The sequence below is a fragment of the Tamandua tetradactyla genome, chromosome 26 (genome assembly GCF_023851605.1).
Source record: "Tamandua tetradactyla isolate mTamTet1 chromosome 26, mTamTet1.pri, whole genome shotgun sequence".
In the NCBI taxonomy this organism is placed as follows: domain Eukaryota; kingdom Metazoa; phylum Chordata; class Mammalia; order Pilosa; family Myrmecophagidae; genus Tamandua; species Tamandua tetradactyla.
Window position 1 is genome coordinate 38,546,511 of NC_135352.1, and position 6,534 is coordinate 38,553,044.

Here is a 6,534-nt window from a genome sequence, read left to right on the forward strand (position 1 = left end):
TTCAATAAAGAAAAAGCTCATTTCCCTATTTATTTAAATGTTATCAAATAACTTTCCATCAGTCAGGTGGGTGCACTGCCTCTCTGAGCATGGGCCCAAAACGAGGTGCATCGAGATCTCTGCTGACCACTGCTCATGGGGTGAAGGTCAAATCAGGTAAAGATTGACCCACTGTCCTTTTACTTCCAAGGCAGAACTGAGCCAGTGTCTATAAATATATATACATATATATGTAATTAACAAATTTTGATTTGAACTTAATTCTATTTTTATTTACTTGACTTTAAAGGAAATCACTATTCAGTGATGGTTAAAAGCATTGCCCAGCTATAATTATCCTGAAACAAAAAGTTTAACTTAAAAAAATTAAACGTCTTCTATGTTCTAAATAAGTGACTGGCTAAATTCTCTAATCTACCCAAACCTGTTTTCCTCATCTGTAAAATGACCACAATAATAACTACCTCACAGCTTGGTTGTAAGTAATACATGCAATTGCATATGTATTGTGCTTAATCATAAAAGCATTTATATAATATTTGCCAGGTGCCAGTCTAAATACTTGACGTGCATTAATTTAACTTAGCACAGCCTTCAAAACAACCTTATGAAATAGGTGCTATTATTAACATCATTTTGCTGAGGAAGATGAGGTCCAGAGAAGTTAAGTAATTTGCCCAAGGTCACACAGCTAATAGGTGGTGGGGCTGGATTCAAGTCCAGGCAGTTTGACTACAGAAGCTGTACTTTTAACCTTTACGGAATGCCTGCCTGTTGCAGCCCATCACAACCCCAAGACCAAAGAACACACCAGGCAGAACGTTACCCACGAGTTTTAATTAGGTTATGAACAGAAGAGTCTTCCCAGTGGTGGCTGGTTGGGAAACATAAGCCAGCACTCTTGCAAATGGAAGTCAGCGCTCTGCACTGATCAGAGGGGGAAGCAGGCTTTACAGTGGAGATAGACAAAGAAGGCACAAAGCCAAGAAGGGGCCTGCACATGTTGCTAAGAAAGTTAACTATTTTCTTATAGCAACATTTCACGGTTTCCTGAAACCTACAGGATATAGGATCATTCAAAGAAGTTTCAGAAGGTCTCTCCAAACAGCTTGACCATTCTTTCCCCCTCCAGAGAGGCAGCTTTCCTTCTGGCCTGGGCTACGTGCCGAAAGCTCTGTTTCTTCCTCTCTTCCCTTAAGGGAGGGGTCCCAACCTTTGGGTTGCTCAATCTACCCCCAAACAGCAGTTTGCATTGATTGTAGGACAGACATTGCATTTATAAGTCACAGCAGCAACACATTAACAAAACATGTAAACCAGGATAAAAAAGGAGAGTAATCTTATAGTAAATGTTGCCATGGTCAGGTTAAAAAATTCTACCATTTTGACAAAGGATCATCAGACAAATGCTCAATACTTTGTATATAACTTAACACTTGGATACCACATAGAATATTGATTACAGCACAGAGGGCTTTAGGTGACATTACAGCTTTAGAAGGTAAAATCTTGGGTGTTGATGAAAAATTCTTTCAAACTTTCCGTTGGCCGGTGTTGTTGCCGGGCAAGTGCCCACATTGTCAGATTGGCAAGGTCCATGGTCCACAGTAGGGCCAGTAGCAGCAATGATGTCAGTTCAGTGCACACGCAACATTGAAATTTATTGTTTGCATATAGGTTACTGCAGCCTGGAGAAGAAATACTGCGAGGGGGGTTTAGTGACCTCAATACCCCCATGGGCTTAGGATTCCCAACCAGTATGGCTGCATTAGCCAGGATCAGGGCCAATTGATCTTGTTTTCCCTAATTTTTAGTGTTTGTTGCACAGGCAAAGGCAGGTTGTTTTCGTTAGCTTGTTGTGCTTATGGAATCATTGGTCCTCTTTACCTGTATTCACAGGGCTTGCACAGGTCCAGCAGTTACTAATTCAATGGGAGAAGGGGCTGATGCATGGGGCCTAGAGTTGATGCTTATCAAAGCCAGGTAACAGGCAGCTGAAATTGTTGGGCCAGTCTCCACAAGGTTTGATATCCTTGATGCCCCATTTTCCTGTTCAGCCATTTGGCAGCTTCAGGTGACGTTGGTTCTAGGCCACAAGTCTTTGCCAGAGCAGCTGCTTCTATGTTACCTGGTAAGGAGGTGGAACCATGAGCAGAAACATGGAAGACAGTTACCTTATGTAAGTGACAAGCTGTTCAAACGTCTTCCCCCATTTCCTTTCCTCACAGGGGATGTCTGATGACCATCTGTTGTTCTTGCTTCCATGTGGCCATCCAACATGTCACTCCTCAGTATTCAGCCCAGTTGTCAGTTCAGACAGCTAAGTCATCCCCTGGTTCATGAAGAATCACCATCCATACAGCTCACAGCTCAGCCCATTGGCAGTTTCCTATCAGTAATCAGTGCTGGGCTCTATGACTGCTTCTGTTCAAGTAGCAGGTTTCCCATGTGCTGACCCATCTGCACACCAAGCCAACTCAGGTTTACTTCCACATTTATCTATGGTGGGCACAGAAAAAGCCACCTTGGGAGGATCAGCAGGGAGGCGCAAATGTTGTTCTTCCACACAGGAAACTGGTCCCAGAATATCACACATTTCTGCACTTAAGGGACTATTGTTGAAAATACCGTTGCAGCAGATAGGCTTCCCATTTGGTTGAAGTGCTAAGCTGAGCACTCCCTGAATGGGGTTTAGTGGCGGCATCATGCACCTACCCTTGAATGAGGATTGCAATCCATAATGCCACAGAACACTTCTGAGTTAGTCTTTTAACTAGTAATAAGGCATTATAGGCAGTGCACAGCTGTTTCTCTAAGGGACTGTGCTGCAGGTCAGCTCTTTTCTTGAGCAGGGAAAAAAGCTAATAGGATCTCATTTTGCATGTGGCCTTTGCCACCTAAAGCCAATATTGGTACTTGGCATATCTAATTTGCATGGCACATCCGGGTCCACCCTTCTAAAAGCATGAGCCTGTGTGATAGCCCACTTGGCTTTTTCAAAAGCAACCTACTGTGGAACATCCTATTCCCCTTTTTTTTCTTTTAATTTCTACAAAATTGTCTAAACATTTGTTATGCGACTTGTAACATATCAAATGAGCTTAACTATCTTTTAACACTTCATTTTTATAAGGTGAAATAACACATCTTTTGCAACAGTTTGCAACAAAAAAGATATCTTTTAGGGTTAGGCCTTGAGCGCACAAAATATTAAAGTTGTCAGGTTTGAAAGAAACATTTGGTTCCTTATTAAACCAAAGTTAAGGAGAAGGCTCAGCTCTTATAAAGTGATAGGACTTGATATTATTAACCAAGGACATGATAACATTAACACCAAGTACAGGAAGTTATTTTGATAAAACACAGATGTTTCTGCTTTTTACACTGATTATTCAGAAAAAACTTCTATAATCTTTTACTAAAAAACAGACCAACAATCCAAGATAATTTTGTTACTTTAATGGAGAGAAAACCAAACTTCAGCTTCACATTAGTACATTACTTAATACCTAAGCTTTTGTTCTTTTAAATTTTATAGACAGACTCACTAACTTCTACCCAATCTTGACTACAAGTAATAAATTTCCTTTTTTCACAAACCCTCTGCAACTCTCCACATCCATCCAAGCTTTGTTCCACATTTTCTTCTTTCTTCAACCTGTGGATTTCTCTGTCTCTGAGACAGTCTGCTATAGCTGGTCATAATGCAAACAATGACCACTGACTCAAATGCAGTCAAGTAAGTGCACAACCCCTCCCCACATCAAGGAAACTGACCACATGGGGATTATACTCCACGAAGCCTCCTTTCATGTTATAGGATTTACATACAGAAGAAATAATTACAAGCCATCCCAAGGTTCTCTCCAGAGATTCTACCTTCTCAGTACTCTTGTCTTTTGCGGCCAGTGGCTCTTTGTTCTCCTGGCTGGCTCGCCAATTATTCTAGCCCAACATAACCCCAAGGCCAAAGAACACACCAGGCAGAGCACTACGCATGAATTTTAATTAGGGACTTATGAACAGGAGAAGATTCTTCCCAATGGTGGCCGGTTGGGAAACTTAAGTCAGCACTCTTGCAAATGGAAGTCAGCACTCTGCACTGATCAGAGGGGGAAGGGGGGTTTTAGAGTGGGTGTAGACAAAGAAGGCACAGAGCCAAGAGAGTGCCTGCACATGTTGCTAAGAAAGTTAACTATTTTCTTATAGCAACATTTCAAGGTTTCCTGAAACATACAGGATATAAGATCATTCCAAGAAGTTTCAGAAGGTCTCTCTAAGTAGATTGCTCATTTTATCCCTCTCTAGAGAGGCAGCTTTCCTTCTGCCTGCGCTTTGGTCACACAGGTTGCTACGTGCTTAAAACTGTGTTTTTTCTTTCTTCCTTTAAGGGAGGGGGTTCCAGGCAACCCACACTGTTTCCTGGAGTATAAAGAGGCGCTATAAGAAGGAGATGAGACATGAAGGACTTCATATGTGATCCCCTGGAGTTTAGATATTTTAGGATTTTAAACATGAGAATGTCTATGCATGATTAGATTTATGTTTTAAAATTCTTTCTGAGAAGAGTGTGGAAGCTGAATAGGATTTTAGAAATTTTAGGGCAAGAAATAATTCAGGAGGCAAACTGCAGTTGTTATCACAGGAGAAAGCATAAGTGTCTGAGCAAAGGCAGTGATGGTGGAGATTGAGAAGAAAGAGGAATTAAGGGGTATTAATTGTGTCCATCCTTTCTGTGTACTAAAAAACACAAGAAAAAAAACTTTCTCACATTTTTCTCTATCTCAAATATGTTATCTATTAATAATCTAGAAGAATTAGTTAGAACTAATACTTATCATATTATTGTTCTGTGCCAGGCACTATAGTAGTGCTTTATATGCATTACCTGATGTTAATCCTCATCACACATTATAGGAGTTGTTACTTTACAAATCAGGAATCTGAGCCACAACAAGTGAAGCAACTTGCTCAAGGTCACACAGGTGGTCCACAGCAGAGACAAGATTCAAACCTGCTTTATCTGAATCCAATTACGATGCTCTCACATCCCACTCCCACCCCCACCCTCATACTGCTTCCTGCTCTTCCACTTCTCACGCTGGTTAATCCTGACCTTTTAGCATGCATCAAGGCCTTCCTTCTTTTTAAAAGACAACTTTTTTTGCTTCCTAATATTTCCAACTACTGTGCAAGCTATTTCTTTCCATGTAATGTTGGATTTGAATCTGTGCAATATCCATCCTCTCACCCACTATTTTCTCCTTAAATTTCAGCCATCTGATTTCTGTACCTTCTAAATTTACTCACATTAATTCTGATCCTGACAAATTCAAAGGTATTTCCCCATGCTTCTTTTTCATTTGCTCATTAAAGTACTCTGTTCATTGGTCACCCCTTTCTTCTTGAAATTATTTTCCCCCTAGGTGCAAGAGTGCTTTGGTCTCCCAATCTGTTCGTATGCTGGCCCAGCAATTCCTTCTATGTCTTTTCTTCAGACATAGAAGAAAATGTGCTCCACGCATTCCACAAGGGATGTTGTCGTTTTTGTTATCTGTTGCATTCTTTCAGTATGATCCCTTAACTTACTCTTCACGTTACAATTTTATAAATCATGATATAATATAAATGTCTCCGAGTCTTAATTCCTCATGGTTCTTTCAATACCCAATTTAAAAAGAATTTTGATGATATTTCTGCTTCAGTGGTTTACGACCAATTTACATTTTACACATCCCTTCTCCGTGGAGCCACTCTCCTTACCTTGTGTCTACTGTGAACAGACAAAAGTGCACAAAGGATTCTGCTAGTAGGTTAAGCCTTCTGCACAAACCCTCATCTCCTCAAGTGCCAAATGCCAGCCAGGAATTAAGTTTACACAACTAAAATTGAAGCTTGCCCAACGATGACACCGGAAGAAGGAGGAATAGGCTTGGCGGATGCATCTCGGCACACAGCTGGTTCTCAAGCTCCTGGAGGGCAGAGACTCTGTCCACGCTTAACGCGGAGCTTCCAAAGCTGGCCTCGCTCAAGAAATGGTCATTGCATTGAACCACCAGTTCAGCAGGCTACAGCGACTCTGGAAGTCTTCTGCAAGTGCATATTCACAGTTCTTGCGAGGAGCTCTCAAGATGAAACATGATTGACTGATCTGAAACATGAGTGCCACAAAATTCTTAAAGCCTCTGCCCTGAAATGATGTGATTCGGGGTTCCCCAGAGTGCAGTTCAGTTTTCTGGTCCAATATCAGTACAAGTTCTAGGCAGAAACACAACCAAGGAAAGCATGAGGGTGGTAGACACCTCCGCCAGCCTCCCCGCACTCCTGCCCTGCCCTCCATGACCCTGAAGATGAGATTTGACCCAAAAATTTATGAAAGAGCAACATCTCCCACATTTTTGCCTTTTTGGTGTGTTCCAGTTTTGCTTTTATCTGGGGGGTCGGTTGGAGTAGGGGAGGCCTGGAGAGGGCAGGGGAGGAGAAAGAACGCCAGCACCCAGGGCTCTCCTCTGCCCGCCTTTTATGGCGATGGGT